Source organism: Glycine max, chromosome 4, assembly GCF_000004515.6.
Source record: "Glycine max cultivar Williams 82 chromosome 4, Glycine_max_v4.0, whole genome shotgun sequence".
NCBI lineage: Eukaryota > Viridiplantae > Streptophyta > Magnoliopsida > Fabales > Fabaceae > Glycine > Glycine max.
Window position 1 is genome coordinate 32,281,089 of NC_016091.4, and position 15,201 is coordinate 32,296,289.

The 15,201-nt window shown below is 35.0% G+C and overlaps 1 pseudogene; it reads right to left on the reverse strand.

Annotated features, from left to right (window-relative positions):
- Positions 1-4,726: 4,726 nt before the first annotated feature.
- LOC102666586 (ethylene-responsive transcription factor CRF1-like) overlaps positions 4,727-15,201 on the reverse strand; it is a 33,365-nt pseudogene continuing 22,890 nt past the window's right edge.

The window sequence follows — 15,201 nt, forward strand, 5'->3', positions numbered from 1 at the left end:
TTATTTTACTAATTAATCATAAACACGTCATCATATTAAATATTAATATTGAAAAACTATTTTGATTAAAAAAATTAACTCAATACAGTGTAAATCATAAAAAATGTACTTATTATAATATAAAAATTATTTTTAACTCGTATTTTTAAGGTACTAACTAAGGAAATAATAATAGAAAACTGTTATTAAAAATTTCGTTTAATTTTAATACATTATTACAGTAAAAGTATGTTATTAATTAAATAAAATTCATATTAGATATAATTTTTAAAAAAAGAGATCCAAAAAAGTTAGAGGTCATTATGGCTTCCCCAAATTCGGATAGCAATAGTAAACATTATAAATTCGACTTACAGGAATAAATAAAGCAAGGAAAAGAACTTTATACAGCAAGTCCTCTTGTATAGTAACATCCTGCGGTTAAGCCATATAAGGATTAAGGAGAGAAAACCCAAAAATTGGTCTACATCACTTGGGGGTAGACAACGCAAGACTTTTGTGTTCAGATAATGTTGTCACAACTACAAGACTAGAACAGCATCTTTCCAGCAAGCATTTTAGTGAAGTGTTTCCAATCACTGCACATAAATAATTGATTTGTTAACTGAACGAAGCAAACCAAACTTGGGACAAATCTTGTTGAAAGCTTGAGACTAACTATTTATCTTAAAATAAAACTATACTTGAGCACTAAGTAAGATTATCAAAAGTAATGCTTGATGTAGGTTCATTAAAACATACCTATCAACATGTACTGAAAGGTTTGTCAATATGAAATAGGCACAATAGTGATACTGATATAGTGGGAGGCATCTATTCCACATAAATGATGCCTTCTTCAGGATCTTCACCATCCCAATCATCGTCATCCTCATTTGGTGATGAACCCAACAGCTCCTTGTTTTGGCTCTTGTCATTCTTTATTTTATCTAATATAGCAATAACCTGAAAATATGAAGCGGTGAGGTGGAGCTAGGAAAGCACTATCATTTATAGAGAGAGAAGTAATAAGTAAGCAAGCATAGCGAAATGTTATGTTAGTACAGACCCTACTTCCTCTCTCAAAGGAATCATCCTCAATAAAGCGTATCTCAAGAGTTAAGCACAAGTTCACAAATGACAGTTTACTAACTTGAGTCACTCACTAACTTTTTTGAGTTTTTAGAGCAGAACGACACACAACTAGAAAAATAGAATTCAAAGACGGTGAAAAACACTTTTCAAAGACGGGGGACACACGTCTTTGAAAGTAACGACGTTGTAGAGGTGAATATTTCTACGACGGTCATAAAAGGACCGTCTTAGAAACACAAGATAAACAAAGTCGTGTCTAAGACAACACTGATGTAGAAAGCACTACTTTCTACATCGGTGTTGTTGTAGGAACGACTTCGTTTGTCACGTATTCTACGACGGTCGTTTTACGATCGATGTAGTTTGCCACGTGTTCTACAACAGTCCTTTTACGAGTAAAAAGCTTTGAAACAAATTTAAAATTTTTCCATGAGAAAAAAGCATGGAAGGATCGTACCAAGACCCATGAACCGAAAAAAGATCAAAACCTGTAAAAGTGATCTACTGTCAATGTAGTTTTTAGATTGCACAAAAATATGCTTTTAAACAGCAATTAAGGGCACATAATTAAATATTAAGCCCACAAATTTCAAGATAAAAAGAAAAGATGTGCCAACTGTTTTATGCTTTTAACCCGCAATTAAGTCCACTCATTTTTTATCCTATCTATTTATCAACACTTAGATAATAAAAAAAAACACATTATTGAGTATTAAATTTAGTGTACATTCTCTAAACTAATGTATGGTGTGCACAAACTATACCGTGATCTAAACATGCAATTAATGTTATAGACTATAGTGGGAATCAGGGTGTTACTTACCACACCATTAGCTAATAATTGAGCTATTGTGCAAATGTTGGGCAAATAAATAAGCCACTTGGGAGCCAAAGGCTTGCTGTAATCATCTACAAAGTTGCTAAAAATGAGGCCTGCAGCTTGATATCCAAATGCCCAATAGCCAGAGATAGCTACGCTAAAGAAACTCAATGCAACTACAACATAACAAACACATAGTCCTTTGAGCATTTTCCCTTCTACCGGGGGTGCTAAAGTTGCCTATAAAAAAATGTGTATTTTTCTAATTAGAAGTTAAAATACTTTGATGGCGTGGGTAGCATTAACAAGTTCTATATGTTAGAGTGAACACATTTGATTGTTTCTAACCTCAATTTCTGGAACTATTCCGCAACCATAAGTGTTGGCAACGATGGGAATGGCATTAAAGATTCCAAATAAGCGATTTGGAATCTATTAAAGAGTAATAGTTTTCTGGCCCATTTGATGATTATCCTGATTCAGTAGACATTTTGAAAAAAATTCAGAAAAAAAAATGCACTCAATTGCAAGCATAGGTGCTAATTAGGTAATTGGATTATTAATGAGGGAAAAAAAAATACCAATATATATGGAAGCTGCAGTAGCATAGGCACTGTAGGATAAGCGCATGACCAAAGACATTAGATTAATATGTGGCATTTGAGCCAAAATCAGCATGAAGTATCCAAATATCACTACAAACTCATAAAGCTTCATAGTTCCATTTGGATTTGACAGCAAGTAAATTTCCTGTAGCGGATGCCATTAGGAAAAGCTCTTAAAATCAATATATTAATATATATTTAATATGCTAATTTGTTGTCCATTTTATAAACATTATATAACTTATTTTTTTTATACTCTCTTTTCTTTCCATGTAAAATCTTAACATCAAACATATGTTTAAAATCACATTTAAACTTAACATCCCCTGATGTATAGATTATATATCAGAAAAAAAAAACTATTCACCTCATAGTCATACTACCAGAGAAATGAGAATTATTTAACAAATATGGACAAGTAGGTTTAAATTGAGCAGAACAAGTGCCAACAGACAACAGATTCTCATAGTTTAAATTGAAATCCTTTAAAATGAAAAAACAGAAGGAAAATATCAAGATATGGTAAACACGTGTAGAAGATATTCAAATATGGACACGTGTAGAAGGAAAATATCTGATGTTTAACTACGTCTACTTTGGGCTCACTCTTGAGCACATGTTTGAGCATGCTGCACAGTTTTTCCTACAAGGAATTCAAAGCAAAGCCTGTGACACTGAGCTTCTACAGAAGGCATGAATTAACAACTATGCATAAGGAAAGTATGATATTCAAAAATATATGATAGTGGGGATCATTGGAACTGGCTTTCAATGCATAACTAATGTGGAAGATGCAATGATGCAAATGTTAAATATAGTATATAGTATATATACAACGCATATACCTCACCCAAAACCAAGACAACATTGTTATATACAAAGGCCAAATACATCATAGCCTATACCCTCTATCCATCCCGTGGTATTTATCACCATGCCTGAAGCTCTAGATTCAGCATTCCCAGTAAATTGCCTGTCAATCATCCCTGCAAGCTCCTTAAGAAGCACTTTATACAATTCTACATTGTTACTGCAAAAAAAAATCTACATTTAGATAACTAACCATTGGAGTCTGCACTCAAAAAGTTGCAATCTCCTCATCAGTGATATCCTCTATTTTTTTTTGTCTTACCAATATGTTTGACAGAAAGAATGCACGCAATATGACAGTTACATTGGCTTACCTCATCAGCAGTATAATCAGTTTCAGTAGCACCATCCATTTCAATGGTTGCACCATACAAAGTAAACACCTGAAAGATAAAAAGAACATTTTTCTTATAAAAAGAAGAAAATAGGCATGTAAATGTAACAAAAATGCAGATATAAAAAGAAATTACAACAAACTTGAGCCTGGGAGGAAAATTGAGCCAGATTTCAGGTGGAAGCTCGGTGCCAAAATTCTCGGCAGTGCCGTTAAGGAGTCGAAGGTGAAGAGGTGCGTCGTTACCAACTTCTATTCTTAGTTTGCTTTCTCTCTCCAATTTGACTTGCTTTATTGTCAATGCCAAACCCGAACCACCTATGGGACTTGCACCATTGTACGCCATGTTTTTTTTTCTTCTTCTTTCCCTAAAACTCCAATTTCGCTTCTTTTTGCTTCGAATCAAACTTGGATGAATCGATTCTAAAAATTCAACTTGCTACGTTGGTTGTTACAGTTTGCGAATGGGAGTAAGCAAGTGAAGGAAAGGGGAAGAGAGTTGAGAAGCAGTGACGACCGCAGAGTCAAAGAAGACCTAATGTTGAAGATGAAGCGAAAGAGAAAGGGGCCACCGGAACAAGTGTTTGCGCGTGCGAGACAGAAAGAGAAAAGACATGAGCATGCTTAGGTAACTGAGCTGCGCTGGTGGCGGTCCGCTTCGGATGGCCTCGTTAGCAGACGCCACATGGAGTGAGTCCCTGTCGGCGTCGCTGTAAACGCCACGGTGGCGGTCCCATGCTCAGCGTCTCCCCTATGCAACAAATCTAAACCCTAATTCTTCTATTCTCCATCGATGCGCACAATCCCTTTAGCAAATGAGTTAGGTAGTGCGGGGTAGGGTAGAGTGCGAGTGCGGGATAGGGTAGTGCAGTTCAACGTCGGTGTGCACTAAACCTGTCGTTGTAATGCGCAGACGACATCGTTTTTAACAAAAACGTCGTTGACATAAATCTCCTATTTTCTAAAATGCCACCGCGTCTAAAACAATGTCATTTTTGAAAGCACCGTCCTTGAAGGTGCGTCCTAGAATAACATATTTGTAGTAGTGACAGGATCAGAAGCTAACAAAATGTCTTGGAAGAAATCGTCCACTTGGCACAAGGAGGATGGTGATGGGCACGCTCTGTCGAAATCTATGAGCCAGTTTGCCAACGTGATACTACTTTCATCACTGAACCCTTCCTCCGAGGAAAACAACACCGTTTCACCCAACATCTGGGACTGATGAAGTAGATTCAGATTCTCCTCCTCTTAAAACAAAATAGGAGGGTACTCTGGCGTTTCGAAATTGAACACGTCATCCCAGGCAGGTAAAGGCATGTTATCCAGTGCCAAAAACTCACTTGTTTCCTCGAACAAACTCGTTTCAGTTTCACCCTCACATTCTCTCAACACTTCTTCTACTTTCTGTTGAGACTCGAATTTTTCTTTGCTCGAGTTGCTTCGGAACTAAAGAACCAAAGTGGGAGAGGAGAGTTTGTGGTGGCAATGATCCTCGCTGGAGTCATAGCTGGAGTTGAAGGCTTCTTCGGTGACCACAACCTTCATTTCACAAACCTCCGTTGGAGTCTCTGCCACCACCGACAGTGGAGACGGAGAATCTCTTTGCGGCAACATGAAGTTTGTTAATGCATCAGAGCCACGAAGACGAATAATGGTATCGTCATAAACCATAATAGCTTCTTCAGCAGTTTCATAGGTTCCCAACCAGAGACACATTCTTCTCGCCAGATCCCAAATCTCCGTCGCCCATTTCCCCCACGGTCGCTGCCGGATGCCGCAGAACTTCTTCCCGGAGGAGGGATCTATGATTTTCTTCCTCATCTCACATGAGGCATCTGAGGAAACCAAATGCCTCAACACAGCCAAATGCAGAACGCCAAACACACACACATCTGAGAAGAATGTAGCATAAAGGATGGATAGGGATTTTGAAATTGTGTGAGGAGTGAAGGAGCGTGAGTGTGAGAAGAAAGAGAGAGAGAGAGAGAGACCATTCAAAGAAGTCGAGGTGACGAAGCGAGTGCACTGTCCAATAAGAGAGAGAAAGCGAAAAGGTCTGTGCGGCCCAATACGGAAGAATGAGAAAACAAGAAAAAGTGTAAACGTTCAAAGACTCTTTTTAGAAAACCGCCTTTGTACAAAACTCAATTACTACTGTTTTTGAATAACCATACTTAAACTCAGAATTTTAAGACGGTTATTTAAAAATTGCCTTTATTAGTAATGCGCTTAATTGCAATACTATATTATTTTCAAAGACGATCTATGGCCGACCATAATTATTAGTGCGTCGTAATAAATAATTATTTTAGTAATGAAAAGATCTTCGACCAAGAAAATAAAATATGTTAAACTAGAATTCTTAAGTCAAATGTTAACAAATATTTATTAAGTATGATACAATGAGGGAAAAATAAAGACTAATGATTGAGAATCAATAAAACATTTGAAAATTAATCATATTGTCACCATTAATTATAGAGTCATATTGTCACCATATTAACTCTACTTGAAAATCAATTCCTCTATACATGTCCCACCTTATAATTACGTCACCCATGCAAGAAAATTTATCTCATAGATACTATTTCTATAATAGAATTACCCTAAGCAACATGTATACACGAGATTATAGTTATAGGTTAAAATTTTATTGCTTTCATTCTAAATAAATGATATATATGTCACTTTAATTAATACTATACCCACAAGTTTAAGTGGATTTGTTTTAAAGTTAGATACAGTAATATTAATTTCAAACTATTAAATATAATTAGAATGTATTTAAGTTAATTTTATATATTATTCCACGATTATCCTTATTTTAAAATAATATTTTAAGAATTATCCTTAAACACTGTCATTTAATATCAACAAACAAGTGACAAATTCCTCATTTGGACAAAACCACTCTCTACATAAAACAACAAAACTAGGACAAGTTGCTAGCTAGCTAGTACGTATTTTAGAGGTGGTAAGAGTGTCTGACACTCAAGGAAATATAACATGAGGTGGATTATAGGTATTATATGCAGGAAAAGAAAACAGAGAATTAGTTTAGAAACTGAAAAGCAAATTAATTAAGAAAACATTAATATTCTCCTACTATTATATAACAAAACTAATATATTGAAACAATTAAGTATATATAATATAAAATCACTAAGATTATATGTATATAGTTCTAGAATATGAAACTCTGTGATCCCACTTCCTCTATAACGTGCCTGTCTCCATCATCAAGATGATTTTGTATCTTTTCATTTTTTTGGAGCAACGCTTGGTGCTTACTATGAGATAACCAGTGGGAAAGAGAAAACATCTCAATCACACTGGTATAATGGTTCATCAGATATTCCGTACTAAGATACAGGTCGTATGTAGACATAATAGGTAAAATTGTATTCTCATTAACATGCAACCGTGGGTAGTTAAATCCCAAGAGAAATAATATTTTAGGAGTTATTCTAAAACCATCAGCCATGCCCATTTGTTACAGGAAAAAATACTTCCACAAGGCCTATAACAACCCAATTTAATTGAATAGTTAGACTAGGTAATAACAGCCAAAAAAGACAAAGACATGTTGCATTAACATATGTTGGAATTTTAATGAAATCCTTATAAAATATCAATAATCACTAGGAATATATTACATTAGATTATCAAGAAGAGTTTTAGGAATACCGATCCATAATGATTGATCAAACAAATGCAGCAGAATCTGAATCTGTAGGTAACCAGTGATTCCATGGTTCTTCCTCAACCGGAATCTATTTTTCCTTAATAGGACATTTGTAACACTTCAGATGGGAATAAGAGAAACTATATGTGTCGGCTCGGTATATTGAGGACCATAGTCTTCTTATAGTGTGTTAACTTAATAGAGTTCTCATTATCCCTTAGTGAGCCAACACTAACATTTGTTCATTTAAATCTATATAATCTGATTTAGTTGTCTAACGGACTCACTTAATTTGATCACATAAAATAAAATCCACTAATGATAAATAATTAATATAATTATCTTATAATATTAGTCCACATTAATTATTGGAATAGAAAATTTCAACAATTTCCCACTTGGGTTACATATTCCAACTGGTCCAAACTTTATTCTTTATAGAGATCTATCCAAATACAACATAAATATTGCAAACAAAACAAGCTGATAATGAAAGAATAAACTTCAACTTTATTTCTACAAAAAATTCAAACAACAAAATGTTTCTAAACCATAAGATATAAAACATAAGTAAGACTCCCACTAAACTAAGATACTATCATGAATTACACTCATATGAGCAATGTGCTCATGAAAAACTTAAGTGTCATACCTTTAGTAAGTGGATCAACTAGTATGGAATGAGTCCCTATATATTTTATACAAAACTGTATTTTCTGAATTCTTTATTTAACAACCAAATACTTTATGTCAATAAACTTTTACTTGGTTGAATCCTTAATAAGACCATTAAGATATTGTCCCAATAAACACCCGATGGCCATTTAATGTTGGCAACAACAAGCAAGCCAATTACAATAATTTAGCAATCATAAATTCTAGTACGATGTCTCATAGCAAAATATTAACTCCACCAACATGGTTAAATGTGGAGCCTTATGTGGAGTGATTACTATTAAGACATTCTAAAAAAATTGAAGTCAGAATACCCAATGATCTCTAAACTTTTAGACTTTGGATATGAAAACATGTACTTTCTTGTTCTCTTGAATTAGCGCATAATGCACTTTACTACTTTCTAGTGTTGCATACCCAGATTACTCATATATCACCTTAGGACTTCCACAAAAAATTATTTTAGGACAATAAAAATAAACTTAAGAATACATGATAAATTACAATATAATTGTTTTGCAACAATAAACCGTATGATGATAATAGGATGTCATCAACATATAATACCAAAATAATAAATTTACTCTCACTAAACTTTTAACACACACAATCATCAACCAAATTTACCTCAACGTCATAAGAGATAATCTTGATGAATTTTGTAATACCATAGACAAGAGACTTGTTTAAAAGCATAAATGGATTTCTTTAATTTGCATACCATAAACTTTAGATCATCTTAAACAAATTTTTCTTGTAGCATCGTATAATGTTTCATCAATGTTTCTATTTAGAAACATAATCTTTAAATCCATCTATGCAAAAAAATTATCAAAATGATCTACAGTGTCATTATAGTCGTAAGAAAGTCTTTCTAGGAAATCAGAGAGAAAGTCTCTTTGTGATTAATGTCCTTCTTATAAAACTTTTGGTGACAAAACAAACTTTATATATCTCAATATTACCCATTGAATCCTGATCGAGGCCGTACCCGAATCAAATAAACATTAAAAATGCAGTATCTAGGAAGTGATCCTAGGTCGTCTCCCAACGAGCAATGGTCAACCAAACGTTCATAATAGATAGTAATAAAATAGTAACGAATTGGGGGGGGGGTTGTTTGTTTTTATAAATTAAACAACAAGTAAATTTGAATTAGAAAATATCAAAATTAAAACACGTTTCCCCTTGATTCACAAGCAAGTCTCTTATCCTAGGTTACGAGGATTTATCCTTTATCAGTTCAACCACTTAATCCAAACCTAAATTAAATTACCAAGCGAAATTTAACATAAGACATTCATTATGTGATTAAGCAACACATACACCAATTAATCATGAATGAAACTGATAATTAAGCATGAACGTAAATTAAGCGCAGAGACAATTAATCAAGCACTAAGCATGCATGGATTAATAGCAACAAATATAGAGTAATTGGTGAAGAGGAAAAACTGATCAGAATTCAATAGAAATAATAAAACCTCAAAGAGAGTTGTGCTTGATCTTCAAGAGAAAATAACGCTGGAGACTTAGCCTTCCATTAATCAGTAGAAAACGAAATTGCAGATTGAAGCAGAAAACGAAATTTTATTGCTACGTGAATAGTTAAAACCGGAATTGCAAAACCTAAAATTATTCTTTCTCCCCAAAACGAAAAGGAACTCATAAACTAAAACATTGGTGTTGTTATATAGGCTCTCAGCCCCAAAGCTTACAAATATGTTTTAAGTCCAAGCCCATAAATAAAATAAAATCTGGACAAGATAAGATAAGATTTGATAAAATAAAATCTAGATGAAATAAAATCTAGATAAGATAAGATAAGATAAGATAAAATCTTGATGAAATAATATCTAGATGAGATAAAATCTGGATAAGATAAGATTTGATAAAATAAAATTGTCTGCTCTCTTCAAGTCCAAGCCCAATTCCGGATTCAATTGCTTATAATTTTCCTGAAATTAAATTAAAAATACAAAATTAGTCCAGTAGGCCCAAATGATAAAACTGCATAATTAATTTGACAATTAAGGCTAATCAGTAATTAAAATGGTGACAAAAAGGGTTAAGAAATAGGAGAAAATGATGATACATCAAATCCCCCCACACTTACCTTTTGCACTCCTGGGCAAAATAAAAAAAAAAAAAAGCAAAGCAAGGAACAAATCCAGAGACATTAAAGAGAAACAAACAGACACAAAAACAATTACATATTTCTCAATGAATCTCAAGGAATGAAAAGAATGGGTAACATCCAACACGTAAAGAGTTAAAGAATCAAGGCCGTCATGAAAATATCCAAGCATCTCAAACATGGCAAGATAGTCAATCAGCTCAAGAATGAAAAGTGATAAAGCCTCACAAGATATGCACTCTATCTCTCAAGTGTCTAGGCTACTGTTTACTCTCAGAGCACCCATGAAAACAAACACCACATAGACTTGGCAAGACTCTAAAATTAACAACTACATCACAAACACATGCACATGAGGATCAAAAGGTCTTTTAAAGTTGTAATGGGGCCAAGGACAAGGTAGATGAAAGTATGGGATAGTAGCTAAAATCCAAAGGAATAGAGGAGCAATGGGGAATAAGTGGGAAGTAAGAAAAAGTAGTAAACCCCAAAACCAAAATTACAAATTAAGCTTTAAAAAGTAACCCAAAACAAAATCAACCAAGTCCTCAACCAATCCAAGTCTTCAAGCCAAGACCTCATTTATTCAACTTCATTCTTTTTCTTCTTTTTTTTGTATTTTTTTTTTATTTTTATTTTTGTATTTTTTTGAACGTGAACAGTAGCAATTAAAAGCATTTGAAAAATAAAGCAACAATTAGGCAATATATGTATACATCATCAAGCATGGCCAATAAAAACATATCATCCAATGAAACATACCCCCCCTCACACTTATTCCCAAAACAATTCCAAAGCTCCAAAATTCCTTAAGGGTAGGGTGAAATGATGGTTTTTCACTTAAGGCTTGTAATGAGCTTCAAAACAAAGAAAGGGGAACATAGGCTCAAAGGGGCTATCAAAGGAATTAATTCAAGGTAGGCTCATTTGGCTAGAGGCAAAATGCCTAAATCATCTCCCAACATACATGTGAAGCAAGAAGTATCAACAAGAGTCAAGCCAAGGCTATTGTGCAAGCAATCAATGGGGCAAAACACACCGAATAAAATAGATGATGATGGCTCAAATTCTCACCAAGGGTAAATATATCACTTTCAATTCGAACTTTCAAAACTAACTTGACATGTAGAGAAAAACAAGGGTTTCCATTCACAAAATGCCAAGAAAATCCTATTTCAAAAACAATTACCCATTACCTGTACATAACCCAAAATTCAAAGAGAAACATGCAATGTTGTACACAAAACATAAAACCAAAATAACAAAATTAACCTAGAAAAACCTAATAAAATTAAACTAGAATACCCAACAAAATTAAAGAACAATCCCCCCCCTCACACTTAAACAACACATTGTCCTCAATGTAGCACAATCATAAGATCAAGAACAATCAAAACAATCAATAAATTTGGACAAGTGCAATAGAAGTAAAGAAGGAGACAGAAAAAGAAAACTCCCTAAGTCATGGCGAAAGAGAAGTAGGGTGAAGTAAGGAGGTCTCCTCCACCACTACATCCACTAAGAAGGGATTTATGAGGAATGGTTTTAGTCGGTGTCCATTGACCTTGAAGCTCTTATCTGTGGATTCACTTTTGATCTCAACTGTACCATAAGGAAAAACATTAGTCAACACAAAAGGACCAATCCACTTTGGCCTCAACTTACCACTCATGAGTTCGAGCCTAGAGTTATACAATAAAACTTTCTGTCCAACCACGAAGTCCTTCCTAGCTATCAAGCTGTCATAGAACTTCTTGGTCTTCTCCTTGTAGAATTTGGAATTCTCATAGGCTTCTAACCGGATCTCGTCTAGCTCACTTAGTTGCAACTTCCTTTCCTCTCCAGCCTGATCAATAGAGAAGTTGCAGGTCTTTACAACCCAGTAGGCTTGGTGCTCTATCTCTACAGGAAGATGACATGTCTTGCCAAAGACAACCCGATAAGGAGACATTCCTATGTGTGCTTTGTAGGCAGTCCTATGCGCCCAAAGAGCATCATCTAGCCTGGTGCTCCAATCCTTTCTGTTCGGCTGCACAATCTTCTCTAAGATCCTTTTTATCTCCCTGTTTGAAATCTCAGCCTGCCCATTAGTTTGAGGGTCGTATGGTGTGGAAATTTTGTGCAGGACCCCATACTTTTTGAGCAAGGCATACATGGATCTGTTACAAAAATGGGTGCCTTGATCACTAACGATGGCTCTAGGGAATCCAAACCTGCAAAACATATTAGATCTAACAAAATCCACAATGACCTTAGCATCGTTAGTTCTGGTGGGTTTGGCTTCCACCCATTTTGAAACATAATCAACAACAAGGAGAATATAAGCAAAACCAAAAGAGATAGGGAAAGGCCCCATAAAATCTATACCCCAGACATCAAACACTTCACAGAATAACATGGGTTGTTGAGGCATTTGTTGTTTCCATGAAAGTGAGTCGTTTGCTCTTTGACAAGGCTCACAAGTGCTACAGATTCTCCACGCATCCTTGAAGATGGTGAGCCAATAGAAACCGTAGTCAAGCACCTTGCGAGCTGTCCTCTGTATGCCAAGATGGCCACCTGGTGCGAAAGAATGACAAAATTGCAGGACCGAGTCAATCTCATGGTCTGGAATGCATCTCCTAATAACCTAGTCACTGCACAACTTCCACAAATAGGGGTCATCCCAAATATAATGCTTAGCATCACTCTTAATTTTATCATTTTGAGCTTTAGATGCTAAAGGAGGAAAAACAGAAGCAACCAAATAATTCACAATATTAGCAAACCAGGGAGTGGGGAAGGAATCAGAAATACTATACAGAATGTACAAATGGTCATATGGAAAATCATCCCGAATGGGTGATTCCTCAGACACACGCTCAATCCTACTTAGATGGTCAGCCACGAGGTTTTGCGCACCACTCCGATCACAGATCTCCAAATCAAACTCTTGGAGCCAAAGCATCCACCTGATCAATCTAGGCTTTGATTCAGCCTTCTTCAACAGGTACTTCAAAGCTGCATGGTCAGTATAAACAATAACGCGAGTACCAAGCAAATATGAACAAAATTTTTCAAGAGCAAAAACTATCGCTAATAGCTCCTTCTCTGTGGTAGTGTAATTTGCTTGAGTAGCATCCAAAGTTCTGGAAGCGTAGTAGATCACCCGAGGCAGCTTATAAATCTTTTTGTAGAAGCAAAGCTTCATGGTGAATCAAAGGTGATTCAAAGGTGTTTTGATGATAACAATGATGATAACAAAAGATGATGACAAAGGTGATGACAAAAAGCTCAAAGATCAATCAAATAACAACTCAAGTGAATCAAAGATCAATCAAAGAACAACTCAAGTGAATCAAGAACAATTCAAGAGTTCAAGATAAGAATCAAGAAGAATTCAAGACTCAAGAAGAAAGTTTAGAGTCAAGAATCAATCTCAAGAATCAAGATCAAGATTCAAGACTCAAGATTCAAGAATCAAGATAAGGCTTAATCAAGATAAGTATGAAAAGTTTTTCTCAAAAATTGAGTAGCACATGATTTTTCTCAAAACATATTTACCAAAGAGTTTTTACTCTCTGGTAATCGATTACCAGATTGTTGTAATCGGTTACCAGTAGCATAATTGTTTTGAAAAAGTTTTCAAATTGAATTTACAACGTTCCAATTAATTTCAAAAGGTTGTAATCGATTACAATGTTTTGGTAATCGATTACCAGTGCCTTTGAACGCTGAAATTCAAATTCAAATGTGAAGAGTCACATCCTTTCACATAAAAGCTTTGTGTAATCGATTACACTTATTTGGTAATCGATTACCAGTGACTATTTCTGAATAAATCAAAAGATGCAACTCTTCAAAAAGGTTTTGACTTTTTCAAATTGGTTTTAAGTTTTTCTAAAAGTTATAACTCTTCTAAATGGTCTTCTTGACCAGACATGAAGAGTCTATAAAAGAAAGGCTTTGTTTTGCATTTTCAATTTATTCATTCATTCAATCTTGAATACTTTTCCAATCAATCTCTTACAGTCCTTTACAAGCCTTGAATCTCTTTGAACTTCTTCTTCTTCTTCTTCTTTGTACCAAAATCTTTCTAAAGTTTTCTAGTTTTCTAAACCTTGAAAACTTGTGCTATTCATCTTTTCATTCTCTTCTCCCTTTTCCAAAAGAACAAAGGACTAACCGCCTGAATTCTTTTGTGTCTCCCTTCTCCCTTTTCAAAGAATTCAAAACGACACAGTCTGAGAATTCTTTTGATTCTTCCCTTTCCCTAATACAAAAGTGTTCAAAGGACTAACCGGCTGAGAATTCTTTTGTATCCCCATTCACAAAGTATCGAAGGTTTAACCACCTGAGATCTTTGTCTTAACAAATTGGAGGGTACATCCTTTGTGGTACAAGTAGAGGGTACATCTACTTGGGTTTGACTGAGAACAAGAGAGGGTACATCTCTTGTGGATCAGTTCTAGTGGAGGGTACATCCACTAGGTTCAAAGAGAACAAGGGAGGGTACATCCCTTGTGGATCTTTGCTTGAAAAAGGATTTTTACAAGGTTGAAAGAAATCTCAAGGACCACAAGTTGCTTGGGGACTGGAAGTAGGCATGGGTTGTTGCCGAACCAGTATAAAAACTCTTGTGTGTTTGTCTCTTTCTTCCCTACTCTTTTAATTTCCACTGTGCATTTAATTTTCGCTTTTACTTTCAGTTAAGTTTCTCTTCTACTCCTCATTCTCTTAAAAATTTAGTAAAAGTCTTAGAAGAGTAATTTTTTAATTAGTAAAGGTTTAGGAATAATTAATTCAACCCCCCTTCTTAATTATTCTAAGGCCACTCGATCCAACACTTTTGAGCAAGAACAGCCCCTAATGCGTAATTGGATGCATCGCACATTAGCTCAAATGGGGCTGTCCAATCAGGTGCATGAATGATAGGGGTGGTAGTCACTGCACGCTTGAGGCAATCAAAAGCCTCTTTGCACCGGTCATCAAAATCAAACTCCACCTCCTTTTGCAGCA